Source organism: Scyliorhinus torazame, chromosome 29 (assembly GCF_047496885.1).
Source record: "Scyliorhinus torazame isolate Kashiwa2021f chromosome 29, sScyTor2.1, whole genome shotgun sequence".
Classification (NCBI taxonomy): domain Eukaryota; kingdom Metazoa; phylum Chordata; class Chondrichthyes; order Carcharhiniformes; family Scyliorhinidae; genus Scyliorhinus; species Scyliorhinus torazame.
In genome coordinates this window covers 10279716-10294794 of record NC_092735.1, presented here as the reverse complement: position 1 = coordinate 10294794, position 15079 = coordinate 10279716, and the positions used below count along the sequence as shown (strand labels likewise).

At 50.5% G+C, this 15079-nt stretch overlaps 4 non-coding genes across 4 annotated transcripts; 2 read left to right on the top strand and 2 right to left on the bottom strand.

The window, feature by feature from the left end:
- Nucleotides 1–4407: 4407 nt before the first annotated feature.
- trnar-ccu (transfer RNA arginine (anticodon CCU)) lies at nucleotides 4408–4480 on the bottom strand. Its single transcript has one exon. It is a non-coding gene; the product is annotated as a tRNA-Arg (tRNA).
- Nucleotides 4481–7359: 2879 nt separating this feature from the next.
- On the top strand, nucleotides 7360–7432 carry trnar-ccu (transfer RNA arginine (anticodon CCU)). Its single transcript has one exon. It is a non-coding gene; the product is annotated as a tRNA-Arg (tRNA).
- Nucleotides 7433–8056: 624 nt separating this feature from the next.
- trnar-ccu (transfer RNA arginine (anticodon CCU)) lies at nucleotides 8057–8129 on the top strand. Its single transcript has one exon. It is a non-coding gene; the product is annotated as a tRNA-Arg (tRNA).
- Nucleotides 8130–13084: 4955 nt separating this feature from the next.
- Nucleotides 13085–13157, bottom strand: trnar-ucu (transfer RNA arginine (anticodon UCU)). The gene has a single exon. It is a non-coding gene; the product is annotated as a tRNA-Arg (tRNA).
- Nucleotides 13158–15079: the final 1922 nt, after the last annotated feature.

The following is a 15079-nucleotide window of genomic DNA, read 5'->3' as shown; positions in this document are numbered from 1 at the left end:
ACCATGCTCGAAGTAACGACTCCATGGTCCCAGATGACCACAGACTGATTTTTCCTTTGCCCCACGGTATCCAAAAGGTTACGTGGAGTTACGGGGATAAGGTGGAGGCGTGAGCTGAAGTCAGGTGCTTCCAAGGGCCGGTGCAGACCCGATGGGCCGAATGGCCTCCTTCTGCGCTGTAGATTCTATGATTCACTGATTCTATGCCGGCCTCGCTCTGCATCACGCCAACTCTCCAGCCAACTCAGCTAAACAATCTGTATTTGGTTGGAACAAGCTCCTGAGAAGAGCCTTGGAGCATTAAACGGGCTAGATAAATGCAGGCTATCGTTGTTGTGTACAGAACAATACTTTTCACTGTACCTCGGGACACATGACCATAAATTAAATTCAAATTCCAATTCAGGGTGTAGTTAGCAATGGCGGGTGAAAATAGTTTCCATTCATGATGAGCACTTTGAGAAACACGAGACATTTCAGAGATGTTCGGTCCCCATCAGCAGCCTCTTTTCAATTGTGCTTTGATTGATGCCGTGACTGAATTGCTTGCAGTGCCCGCCCCCATTGGGGGCGCTATTTGTCAACCAATTCATGACGTGCCAATGGGCCAGCACTCTGTCCACGTGAATCGGGACCATTTCTTCTTCTTGCCGCTTTGGATTCGCTGGGGCCGGAATTGGCGCTGGAGAGCTTGACAATGGAGATGCTTATAAACACCCATTGCATCCGAGACGATGGCTCCACGAAGAGCTGCTCCCCCACCCCCCCCTCCCCGCCACAATTTGCGGATGTGGAGCGTGATCGAATGTTGGATGTGGCAGAGGAGAGGTGGGATGCCCTCTTACGCAGGGTGGGCAGGAGGCTGTCACCTCACAGTGGTCAACCGGGCCTGGGCGGAGGTGGCAGAGGCGGTGAGTGTTGAGAACCTCACCAGGCGGACTGGCACGCAGTGATGCAAGTAGGTGAACCTCCTCCATAGGGCAGCTCGGGTGAGTCACCGCCTCGTTTCCCCTGGCATCATTCCTGGCATCACAGTTGAACCTTCGCCACATTGATTGTTGGGTATTTGTGGGCGGATTTCTCCGAGGTCAGTGGTGCACGCTGTCATTTGCCACCTGTAGTGTATTGCAAATCCAATGTGCATGTTGTTCATGTGCACTTCCTATACGGAATAGTACCAGCAGAGGGAGTCTCAAGAATCTGTTTTCATAAAGGGGCTGATGTTTTGTGTGTTCTGGATCACAAACAGGTCACCAACACTGGAAGTGGTGCAACTCTATTTTATTATAAGGTTAACTATATTAACATACTTGAACTGTGGGTAAATGCAAAACCAGCTTTAACTGTTGACCCGTGCCAAGTCCTAACCAGGTGATGCACTCAGCACATGGTGAATGTCTGTGTTGCAGGCTGTGAGCTCTGTGCTCCGAGCTGGCTGCTACTAGAATCAGCCGGAACTCTCCTCTCCCCCATCTTTATAGTGCATGTGCTCTCACTGGTGATTGGCTACGGTGTTGTGTGTGGTGATTGGTCCCACTGCATGTCCATCAGTGTGTGTGTGAGTCTGCACCATAATATACTGGTGTATATTATGACATCCCCCCTTTTATATAAAGAACATGTGCCTGCGTGACAATAAATATCGTGTTGTGAATGTACCTGACTATGAGTGTGCGTGTTACTTACATGACTATGTACATGAGGCTATTCTATTTACACGGGAAGGTGCCTGGTGCAGAGAAATAGGGTGACACACCAACAACGAAATGAACATTATATACAAACTACTGGAACGATGAAACAGGATAACAGAACAGATCAAAGAGTCCAACATCATAAAACTCATAAGACAAGTCTCTGAGGTGGGCGACGAATTCTGGTTGACCGCCTCAAGGGTGGGTCAGGAGCCACCGGCTGAGGAACGGGCTGGGCCACGGCAGAGTGAGGAGGATGCAGAGTATTCGGAATCTCCACATAGTTCAGGTTGGGGACAACAGGAGGGCGTGGCACCGGTGGAGGATCACGTAGCGAGCGTGGAACAAGACGAAGGGCACGCCGATTGCGGCGGCGAATGGAACCATCTGGCAGACGAACCAGGAACGAGCGAGGAGACACCTGCCGAAGAACCACAGCAGTTGCAGAGCAGCCACCCTCCGGAAGATGGATGCGGACGTTGTCATCCGGCGCCAGAGCAGGGAGATCAGTCGCCCGAGCGTCATGCGCCGCCTTGACTGTTCCATCCGCTGAAGGACCGGAACCTGGTCGAGGTCTGGGACGTGAATGGACGGCACTGTGGTCCTGAGGGTGCGACCCATGAGCAGCTGGGCTGGCGACAGGCCCGTGGACAGTGGGGCCGAACGATAGGCCAGCAAGGCGAGGTTGAAGTCGGATCCTGCAAGGCAGCCTTGCAGAGGAGCCATTTGACGATGTGGATGCCTTTTTTCGCTTTGCCGTTGGATTGGGGGTACAGGGGACTGGATGTCACATGCACAAAGTTGTACCACCTGGCAAAGTTGGACCATTCCTGGCTCGCGAAGCAGGGGCCATTGTCCGACATCACAGTGAGTGGGATGCCGTGTCGAGCAAAGGTCTCCTTGCAGGCACGGATGACCGCCGATGATGTGATGTCGTGCAGGCGTACGACCTCCGGGTAGTTCAAAAAATAGTCTGCAATCAGAACATAGTCCCTGCCCTGCGCATGGAACAGGTCAACGCCTACCTTAGACCAAGAGGATGTGACCAACTCATGGGGCTGTAGGGTCTCACGTGGTTGGACCAGCTGGAACCGCTGACAGGTGGGGCAGTTGAGCACTGTGTTGGCGATGTCCTCATTGATGCCGGGCCAGTACACAGCCTCTCGGGCCCTCCAGCGGCACTTCTCCACGCCAAGATGGCCCTCGTGTAGCTGTTCCAAAACGAGCTGGCGCATGCTGTGCGGGATCACGATGCGGTCCAGCTTCAGGAAGACATCATCGACTATGCCAGATCGTCTCTGATATTGTAGAACTGCGGGTATTGGCCCTTGAGCCACCCGTCCGTCATGTGGCGCATGACACGCTGTAGTAGGGGGTCAGCTGCAGTCTCGCACCGAATGTGGATAAGACGTTCATCCGTGACCGGCAGATTGGAGGCTGTGAAGGCCACAGGGGCGTCAACTTGCCAGACTAGCCCCTCTGGGTCACACGGGGTGTTGACTACCCTGGACAAAGCGACGGCTATGATCAGGTCCTTGCCTGGGGTGTATAGGAGCTGGAAATCATACCGCCGGAGTTTAAACAGAATGCGTTGGAGGCAAGGGGTCATATCATTCAGGTCCCCTCTCATTCGTCTAAATTCCAGGGAATGCAGGTCCAGTTGACTCAATCTCTCCTCATCCGTCAATCCTGCCATCCCAGGAATTTGTCTGGTGAACCTTCGCTGCGCTCCCTCTAGGGCAAGTATATCCTTTCTTAGGTAAGGGGACCAAAACTGCCCACAATACTCCAGGTGTGGCCTTACCAAGGCTCAGTACAGTCGCACAAAGACATCCTTCCTCGTGTACGAACCGGTCTGTAATTCCCTGTTTTTCCCCCTCCTTCCCGTTTTAAATAGCGGAGTTACATTTGCCACCCTCCAAACTGCCGGGGCTCTCCAGGTCTCTGTCTCTCCAATCCTGCCCTCTTGCCCTTCCCTGAGTTCCATCGCTCCGTCCTTGGCGGCCGTACCTGGGCCCTATGTTCTGGGATTCCATCCCTAAACCCCCTCCAGCTCTCTACCCCTGTCTCCACAAGATCTCAACGCTGCTTAAACCTTGCCCCTTGGCCCTCGGTTTTGATCACCTCTCCTGGTATCTTCCAGATGAGGCTGGATGTAACATTGTGTTGGAGCACGCTCCTGTGAAGAGCCTTGGGACGTTAAAGGGGCTAGATAAAGGCAGGTTGCTGTTGTAGATAGCTCCAGGATGTTGTTAGCGACGACAGGTTTGACAGGTGAAAATAGTTTCCACTCAGGATGCGCACTTTGAAAGTTGAGAAACATGCAGAGTTTCAGGTTTGTCAGTTGCTCTTAGATGGTCCCAGATTGGAAAGAGCAAAGGGGTTGATGTTAAGTTCAGGGCGGGGGTGGGGTTGGAGTGCAAAGTCCACCACACACTGACCCAAGGCCAGAACTAAACCCAGATAACTGATGCCGTAAGGCCACAGTGCTAACCACTGTGCCACCCATCCCACTCCCGGCCTCTTCACCTTGCAAAGATTATCTTCCAGCGTTTACCCAATTGTTCTTCGGGAATCTGCTTTTCCTTCATCTCACTAAAGTCGTGGGGATTTTTAAAGAGAGCAGATTGGAGCTGACGTGAATTTGAATTGAGATTGAGATTGAATTGAGGGGTTATAATGAGCCAGAGGGAGAATGTTTAAATTTGAGCCTCACCCCAGATGGGACTTGAACCCACAATCGCTGGCTTAGGAGGCCGGTGCCTTACCCATTAGGCCACTGGGGCTACATGCTGATTTATTGTCACCTGTACCGAGGTACAGTGATAAGCATTTTTCTGTGGCCAAGGAAACGTACGCAGTACGTACACAGTAGACAAAAAGAATAATCGACAAAGTACATCGACAAATAGTGATTGGTTACAGTGCAGAACAAGGGGCCAAACAAATCAAATACATGAGCAATAGCAGCACAGGGTATCGTGAGCAGTGTTCTTACAGGATATACATCAGTCCGAGAGAGAGTCGTTGAGGAGTCTAGTAGCTGTGGAGAAGAAGCTGTTTCTCTATCTGGATGTGGGGGTCTTCAGACCTCTGTATATTCTGCCTCGCTCTTTGGCAGGTCCATGAAACAAATTCATCCCAATCCCCTCCTTCTGCGCTTTGCAAATTGTCCCTTCCAGAAGGTCATACCAAATAGGAACAGGAGGTGGCCATTCGGCCCTTCGAGCCTGCTCTGCCGTTTAATAAGCCCATGGCTGCTCTGACACTCACTAAGCTCACGTTCCTGCCTTCTCTCCGCGTTCCCCTACTCACTTCAGCTGCTCAACTTAAAGGTGCCTCTCCATTAAATATCCATGGATCAAAAATGATAGTGACAAAGTCAAAGAAATGGGAAATGCAGGAATCCAAAGGAAGGACCCTGACCCCATCCATTACACACACTGCTGAAAACGCCATGGTGTCGATCTTTAACTGGACATCACTCCAGTGGCGACTCAAACCCGCTCTCCCTGGCTCAGGAGGCTAGGACCTTACCATCCCGTCCATGAGGTTCATCGCGCACTGATACCCACCTGAGGACACTATCAGGTGGTACTCCTCTTGGCTAGATCTGGCCTCTATTCATCCTGGAACGCAATGAGAGCCACTTCTCCTCCACGAAAAATCATCTCTCCCCCTCAGTCCTCATCTCCAACAATGTGTGAAGAATGACGAAGATTGACTTGTGATTTTCTTCATTAAGCCGCTGGCCATGAGGGTTGAGACCACATCCAATCAGCTGCTTCCGTTGCTTCCTGCCGTCCCCCTCGGTAACTGGGCTAAAGCTCCTCTGAGATTCCTGCTGTCCCAATGCTGAACTCGTATCTTTTTTCTAGTTGCTCCCCAATCTCCCCTCGCGCCCTCTTGTTCATGAGAACCGAATCCCGTTGCCTCAGCCCGAGACCCAACACCCTGATACCCAACACCCTGATACCCAACACCCTGATACCCAACACCCTGATACCCAACACTCTGATACCCAACACCCTGATACCCAACACCCTGGTACCCAACACTCTGATACCCAACACCCTGATACCCAACACCCTGATACCCAACACCCTGATACCCAACACCCTGATACCCAACACCCTGATACCCAACACTCTGATACCCAACACCCTGATACCCAACACCCTGATACCCAACACCCTGATACCCAACACTCTGATACCCAACACTCTGATACCCAACACCCTGATACCCAACACCCTGATACCCAACACCCTGATACCCAACACTCTGATACCCAACACCCTGATACCCAACACTCTGATACACAACACTCTGATACCCAACACCCTGATACCCAACACTCTGCCCGGCTGTGCCAGCTGATAGTCAATGGGTCTTGCTCCCTGAGTACTGCCCCCCTCTCGATCAAATCTGCTGTCACCAGCGCACCCACATCACCAAACCAACTCTTGGCCAAAAATTGATCTCATATAATATTCTGTTCTGCACGCGGTCTGTTTGAATTCCCTCCCCCAACCTCTCCACCTTTCTCCCCCCTGTGTGCTTTAGATCGGAATGCTACTTCAAACACCGCTCGTTGACCTCGGTTTGGTCACCTCTCTGTATCTCTTCCTGAGGTGGCTGGATGGTAAATTTTAGACAGATAGATAGAATTTACAGTGCAAAAGGAGGCCATTTGGCCCACGAGTCTGCAATGGAACCTGGAAAGAGCACCCCATGCATCTACCCTATCCCCGTCACCAGTAACTCCACCTAAACTTTTGTGCACGAAGGGGCAATTTAGCGTGGCCAATCCTCCTAACCTGCACATCTTTGGACGATGGGAGGAAACCCACGCAGACACGGTGGGGAAAAGTGCAAACTCCACACAGACAGTAACGCAAGGGCGGAACTGAACCCGGAACTCTGTAGCTCTGAGGCAGCAGTGCTAACCAAAAACATGCGTCACCCCAGATGGGACTCAAACCCACAATTCCTGACTTAGAAAGCTAGTGCCTTATCCATTAGGCCACTGGGGCTATATGCACGAAGTAACAACTCCATGGTCCCTGATGACCACAGACTAATTTTTCCTTTGCCCCCATAGCATTCAAAAGGTTAGGTGGAGTTACGGGGATATGGTGGAGGCGTGAGCTGAAGTCAGGTGCTGCTTCCAAGGGTCGGTGCAGACCCGATGGGCCGAATGGCCTCCTTCTGCACTGTAGATTCTATGATTCACTGATTCTATGCCGGCCTCGCTCTGCATCACACCAACTCTCCAGCCAACTCAGCTAAACAATCTGTATTTGGTTGGAACAAGCTCCTGAGAAGAGCCTTGGATCATTAAAGGGGCTAGATAAATGCAGGCTATCGTTGTTGATGGCTCCAAGAATACATTACATTGTGTACTTATGCATGTCCTATATTTCTCTCATGTACGGAACGATCTGTCTGGACTGTACACAGAACAATACTTTTCACTGTACCTCGGTACACATGACAATAAATTAAATTCAGATTCCAATTCAGGGTGTAGTTAGCAATGGCGGGAGAAAAAAGTTTCCATTCGTGATGAACACTTTGAGAAACACGAGACATTTCAGAGATGTTCGGTCCCCATCGGCAGCCTCTTTTCAATTGTGCTTTGATTGAGGCAGAAGACCACGTAGCCCCAGTGGCCTAATGGATAAGGCACTGGCCTCCTAAGCCAGGGATTGTGGGTTCGAGTCCCATCTGGGGTGATGTGTGTATTTTGAAACATTCTCTCGCTGGCTCCTCAGAACCTCTCCATTCAAATTCATTCCAGCTCCAATCTGCTCTCTTCAACAATCCCCATGGTGACAGTGAGCTGAGGGAAGCAGATTCAATAAAAGCATCGAGGTAATTGGATGGCAGCTCCAACAAGCAAGGAAGCTGTCACAGAGTCGCTTCATCACTCTTCCTCATTCAAATGGCATTGCCTGTGCCCTATCTACCAAGCTTGGACGCACATCTGGGGCTATCCTCTGTATTGGGGTGGCAGGTTGGTACAGTGGTCAGCACTGTTGCTTCACAAGGCCAGGGACCTGGCTTCGGTCACTGTCTGTGCGGAGTCTGCATGTTCTCTCCGTGTCTGCGGGGTTTCTTCCGGGTGCTCCGGTTTCCTCCCGCAGTCCAAAGATGTGCCAGCCATGAACACCTTGAACAGAAAATGCTGGACAATCTCTGCAGGTCTGGCAGCTTCTGTGGAGCGAGAAGGGAGCTAATGTTTTGACTCTTTGTCAGCATCTGCGGTCTTTGGCTTTTATTAACACCCTTGAAACTTGAGAAGCTTAACGCATTTCAGAGCTGTCAATTGCTCTTAGATTGGCTGTGTGTCAAATGTAGCCCCAGTGGCCTAATGGATAAGGCACTGGCCTCCTAAGCCAGGGATTGTGGGTTCGAGTCCCATCTGGGGTGGTTCTCATTTTTAAACATTCACCCTCTGGCTCATCACAGCCCTGTGTCAACTTTATCTCAATTCAAATTCACTTCAGCTCCAAGCTTGCTCTCTTTAACGAGGCCATTAGGCCCTTCGAGCCTGCCTTGCCCTTCAATACTATTGTGGCTGATCCTCTATATCAACGGTGTCCCCTGCGCTCTCGCCACACCCCTTCCTGCCTTTAGAGTCCAGAAATCTATCTACTTCCTCCTTAAATATATATACATTTATTCCACACATTCAACACCCTCTGAATGAAGACATTTCTCCACATCTCAGTCCAAAATGGCCTGCTCTGTATCCTCAGCCTGTGACCCCTTGCTTTAGACACCCCTCCCCCCAGCCAGAGGGAACACAGTCTGTCCAACCCTGTCAGCATTTTATAAATTTCAATTAGATCCCCTCTCATTCTTCCAAATTCCAGGGAATGCAGGTCCAGTTGACTCAATCACTCCTCATCCGCCAATCCTGCCATCCCAGGAATTAGTCTGGTGAACCTTCGCTGCGCTCCCTCTCGGGCAAGTATATCCTTTCTTAGGTCAGGAGACCAAAACTGCCCACAATACTCCAGGTGTGGCCTTACCAAGGCTCTGTACAGCCGCAGTAAGACATTTTTGCTCTTGTACGAACTGGTCTGTAATTCCCCTATTCCCGCGCCTTCCCGTTTTAAATAGCGGAGTTACATTTGCCAACCTCCAAACTGCCGGGACTCTCCAGGTCTCTGTCTCTCCAATCCTGCCCTCTTGCCCTTCCCTGAGTTCCATCGCTCCATCGTTGGCGGCCGTGCCTGGGCCCTATGTTCTGGGATTCCATCCCTAAACCCCTCCAGCTCCCTTCCCCTGTCTCCACAAGATCTCAACACTGCTTAAACCTTGCCCCTTGGCCCTCGGTTTTGATCACCTCTCCTGGTATCTTCCAGGTGAGGCTGGATGTAACATTGTGTTGCAGCACGCTCCTGTGAAGAGCCTTGGGTCGTTAAAGGGGGTGGATAAAGGCAGGTTGCTGTTGTAGATAGCTCCAGGATGTTATTTGCGACAACAGGTTTGACAGGTGAAAATAGTTTCCACTCAGGATGCGCACTTTGAAAGTTGAGAAACATGCAGAGTTTCAGTTTTGTCAATTGCTCTTAGATGGTCCCAGATTGGAAAGAGCAAAGGGGTTGATGTTAAGTTCAGGGCGGGGGTGGGGTTGGGGGGCAAACTCCACCACACACTGACCCAAGGCCAGAACTGAACCCAGATCACTAGTGCCGTGAGGCCACAGTGCTAACCACTGTGCTACCCATCCCACTCCCGGCCTCGTCACCTTGCAAAGATTATCTTCCAGCGTTTACCCAATTGTTCTTCGGGAATCTGCTTTTCCTTCATCTCACTAAAGTCGTCGGGATTTTTAAAGAGAGCAGATTGGAGCTGACGTGAATTTGAATTGAGATTGAATTGAGGGGTTAAATGAGCCAGAGGGAGAATGTTTAAAATTGAGCCTCACCCCAGATGGGACTTGAACCCACAATCCCTGGCTTAGAAAGCCAGTGCCTTATCCATCAGGCCACTAGGGCCACATGCCAATATGTGAAATTTGGACGTCTTGATTGATTGATTGATTTATTGTCACATGGGCCGAAGTCCAGTGATAAGCATTTTTCTGCAGCCAAGGAAACGTACGCAGTACGTACACAGTGGACCAAAAGAATAATCGACAAAGTACATCGACAAATAGTGATTGGTTACAGTGCAGAACAAGGGGCCAAACAAAGCAAATACATGAGCAGGAGCAGCATAGGGCATCGTGAATAGTGTACTTACAGGGACCAGATCAGTCCGAGGGGGAGTCGTTGAGGAGTCTTGTAGCTGTGGGGAAGAAGCTGTTCCTATATCTAGATACAAACAAAGAACAAACAAAGAACAAAGAAAAGTACAGCACAGGAACAGGCCCTTCGGCCTTCCAAGCCCGTGCCGACCATGCTGCCCGACTAAACTACAATCTTCTACACTTCCTGGGTCCGTATCCCTCTATTCCCATCCTATTCATGTATTTGTCAAGATGCCCATTAAATGTCACTAGCGTCCCTGCTTCCACCACCTCCTCCGGTAGCGAGTTCCAGGCACCCACTCCCCTCTGCTTAAAAAAACTGCCTCATACATCTACTCTAAACCTTGCCCCTCTCACCTTAAACCTATGCCCCCTAGTAATTGACCCCTCTACCCTGGGGAAAAGCCTCTGACTATCCACTCTGTCTATGCCCCTCATAATTTTGTAGACCTCTATCAGGTCGCCCCTCAACCTCCTTCGTTCCAGTGAGAACAAACCGAGTTCATTCAACCGCTCCACATAGCTAATGCCCTCCATACCAGGCAACATTCTGGTAAATCTCTTCTGCACCCTCTCTAAAGCCTCCACATCCTTCTGGTAGTGTGGCGACCAGAATTGAACACTATACTCCAAGTGTGGCCTAACTAAGGTTCTATACAGCTGCAACATGACTTGCCAATTCTTATACTCAATGCCCCGGCTAATGAAGGCAAGCATGCCGTATGCCTTCTTGACTACCTTCTCCACCTGTGTTGCCCCTTTCAGTGACCTGTGGACCTGTACTCCAAGATCTCTTTGACTTTCAATACTCTTGAGGGTTCTACCATTCACTGTATATTCCCTACCTGCATTAGACCTTCCAAAATGCATTACCTCACATTTGTCCGGATTAAACTCCATCTGCCATCTCTCCGCCCAAGTCTCCAAAAAATCTAAATCCTGCTGTATCCTCTGACAGTCCTCATCGCTATCCGCAATTCCACCAACCTTTGTGTCATCTGCAAACATACTAATCAGACCAGTTACATTTTCCTCCAAATCATTTATCGCTACTACAAACAGCAAAGGCCCCAGCACTGATTCCTGTGGAACACCACTGGTCACAGGCCTCCAATTAGAAAAGCATCCTTCCATTGCTACTCTCTGCCGTCTATGACCTAGCCAGTTCTGTATCCACCTTGCCAGCTCACCCCTGATCCCGTGTGACTTCACCTTTTGTACTAGTCTACCATGAGGGACCTTGTCAAATTCCTTACTGAAGTCCATATAGACAACATCCACTGCCCTACCTGCACCAATCATCTTAGTGACCTCCTCGAAAAAGATGTGCGGGTCTTCAGACTGACCTGCACGTCTTAGGACTGTGGGAGGAAACCCACGCAGATACGGTGGGGGAAAGGGCAAACTCCACACAGACATTCGCACAAGGGCAGAATTGAATCCGGAACCCTGGAGCTGTGAGGCAGCAGTGCTAACTACTGTGCCACCCGAGCCGCCCCCAAAACATTCATCACCCCAGATGGGACTTAAACCCACAACCCTTGGTTGAGGAAGCCAATGCTTTATCCAGTAAGCCACTGGGTAAACATGCTCGAAGTAAAGACTCCATGGTCCCAGATGACCACAGACTAATTTTTCCTTTGCCCCACGGTATCCATAAGGTAAGGTGGAGTTACGGGGAGTAGGTGGAGGCGTGAGCTGAAGTCAGGTGCTATTTCCAAGGGCCGGTGCAGACCTGATGGGCCGAATGGCCTCCTTCTGCACTGTAGATTCTATGATTCACTGATTCTATGCCGGCCTCGCTCTGCATCACGCCAACTCTCCAGCCAACTCAGCTAAACAATCTGTATTTGGTTGGAACAGGCTCCTGAGAAGAGCCTTGGAGCATTAAAGGGGACATGTAGCCCCAGTGGCCTAATGGATAAGGCACTGGCCTCGTAAACCAGGGATTATGGTTTCGAGTCCCATCTGGGGTGGTGTGTGTGTTTTGAAACATTCTCTCGCACGGGCTCCTCAGAACCTCGCCATTCAATCTCCATTCAAATTCGTTCCAGCTCCAATCTGCTCTCTTCAACAATCCCCATGGCGACAGTGAGCTGAGGGAAGCAGATTCAGTAAAAGCATCGAGGCAATTGGATAAACATTGGAAGATAAGATTTGTTGAGGAAAGAGGAAGGGAGTGGGATTAACTGCAGAGCTCCAGCAAAGAGCTAGGACAGTACAATGGGCCGAAGGGCCCCGTTCGGCACTGTCAGATTCTTGGCAAGTCCACACATCTGAAATGTTGGGCAGAATTCTCCGTTTGAGTCTAAGTGTTGACGCCGGGACTGAATTGCTTGCAGTGCCTGCCCCCATTGGGGGGCGGTATTTGTCAACTATCATCAGAGCCTTGTGTCAACTCCGCTCCGCCGGTGGCGGCCGTGCCTGGGCCCTATGTTCTGGGATTCCATCCCTAAACCCCCTCCAGCTCTCTACCCCTGTCTCCACAAGATCTCAATGCTGCTTAAACCTTGCCCCTTGGCCCTCGGTTTTGATCACCTCTCCTGGCACCTTCCAGGTGAGGCTGGGTGTAACATCGTGTTGGAGCGCGCTCCTGTGAAGAGCCTTGGGACGTTAAAGGGGCTAGATAAAGGCAGGTTGCTGTTGTAGATAGCTCCAGGATGTTGCTAGCGACGACAGGTTTGACAGGTGAAAATAGTTTCCACTCAGGATGCGCACTTTGCAAGTTGAGAAACATGCAGAGTTTCAGGTTTGTCAGTTGCTATTAGATGGTCCCAGTTTGGAAAGAGCAAAGGGGTTGATGTTAAGTTCACGGTGGGGTGGGGTTGGAGGGCAAACTCCACCACACACTGACCCAAGGCCAGAACTGAACCCAGATCACTGGTGCCGTGAGGCCACAGTGCTAACCACTGTGCCACCCATCCCACTCCCGGCCTCTTCACCTTGCAAAGATTATCTTCCAGCGTTTACCCAATTGTTCTTCGGGAATCTGCTTTTCCTTCATCTCACTAAAGTTGTCGGGATTTTTAAAGAGAGCAGATTGGAGCTGACGTGAATTTGAATTGAGATTGAGATTGAATTGAGGGGTTAAATGAGCCAGAGGGAGAATGTTTAAAATTGAGCCCACCCCAGATGGGACTTGAACCCACAATCCCTGGCTTAGAAAGCCAGTGCCTTATCCATTAGGCCACTAGGGCCACAGGCTGATAAGTGAAATTTGGACGTCTTGATCGATTTATTGTCACATGTACCGAGGTACAGTGATAAGCATTTTTCTGCGGCCAAGGAAACGTACGCAGTACGTACACAGTAGACAAAAAGAATAATCGACAAAGTACATCGACAAATAGTGATTGGTTACAGTGCAGAACAAGGGGCCAAACAAAGCAAATACATGAGCAATAGCAGCACAGGGTATCGTGAACAGTGTTCTTACAGGATATACATCAGTGCGAGGGAGAGTCGTTGAGGAGTCTAGTAGCTGTGGGGAAGAAGCTGTTTCTATATCAGGATGTGGGGGTCTTCAGACCTCTGTATATTCTGCCTGGCTCTTTGGCAGGTCCATGAAACAAATTCATCCCAATCCCCTCCTTCTGCGCCTTGCAAATTGTCCCTTCCAGAAGGTCATAACAAATAGGACAGGAGGAGGCCATTCGGCCCTTTCAGCCTGCTCTGCCGTTTAATAAGCCCATGGCTGCTCTGACACTCACTAAGCTCACGTTCCTGCCTTCTCTCCACGTTCCCCTACTCACTTCAGCTGCTCAACTTAAAGGTGCCTCTCCATTAAATATCCATGGATCAAAAATGATAGCGACAAAGTCAAAGAAATGGGAAATACAGGAATCCAAAGGAAGGACCCTGACCCCATCCATTACACACACTGCTGAAAACGCCATGGTGTCGATCTTTAACTGGACATCACTCCAGTGGCGACTCAAACCCGCTCTCCCTGGCTCAGGAGGCTAGGACCTTACCATCCCATCCATGAGGTTCATCGCGCACTGTTACCCACCTAAGGACACGATCAGGTGGTACTCCTCTTGGCTAGATCTGGCCTCTATTCATCCTGGAACGCAATGAGAGCCACTTCTCCTCCACGAAAAATCATCTCTCCCCCTCAGCCCTCATCTCCAACAACGTGTGAAGAATTGACGATTGACTTGTGATTTTCTTCATTACGCCCCTGGTCATGAGGGTTGAGACCACATCCAATCAGCTGCTTCCGTTGCTTCCTGCCGTCCCCCTCGGTAACTGGGCTAAACCTCCTCTGAGATTCCTGCTGTCCCAATGCTGAACACGTCCCTTTTTTCTAGTTGCTCCCAAATCTCTCCTCGCGCCCTCTTGTTCATGAGAACCGAATCCCGGTGCCTCAGCCCGATACCCAACACCCTGATACCCAACACCCTGATACCCAACACCCTGATACCCAACACCCTGATACCCAACACTCTGATACCCAACACCCTGATACCCAACACTCTGATACCCAACACCCTGATACCCAACACCCTGATACCCAACACCCTGATACCCAACACTCTGATACCCAACACCCTGATACCCAACACCCTGATACCCAACACCCTGGTACCCAACACCCTGATACCCAACACCCTGATACCCAACACCCTGATACCCAACACCCTGATACCCAACACTCTGATACCCAACACTCTGATACACAACACCCTGATACCCAACACTCTGATACCCAACACCCTGATACCCAACACCCTGATACCCAACACCCTGATACCCAACACCCTGATACCCAACACTCTGCCCGGCCGTGCCAGCTGATAGTCAATGGCTCTTGCACCCTGGGTACTGCCCCCCTCTCGATCAAATCTGCTGTCACCAGCCCACCCACATCACCAAACCAACTCTTGGACAAGAATTGATCTCATATAATATTCTGTCCTGCACGCGGTCTGTTTGAATTCCCTCCCCCAACCTCTGCACCTTTCTCCCCCCTGTGTGCTTTAGATCGGAATGCTACTTCAAACACCGCTCGTTGACCTCGGTTTGATCACCTCTCCGTATATCTTCCTGAGGCGGCTGGATGGTAAATTGTAGACAGATAGATAGAATTTGCAGTGCAAAAGGAGGCCATTTGGCC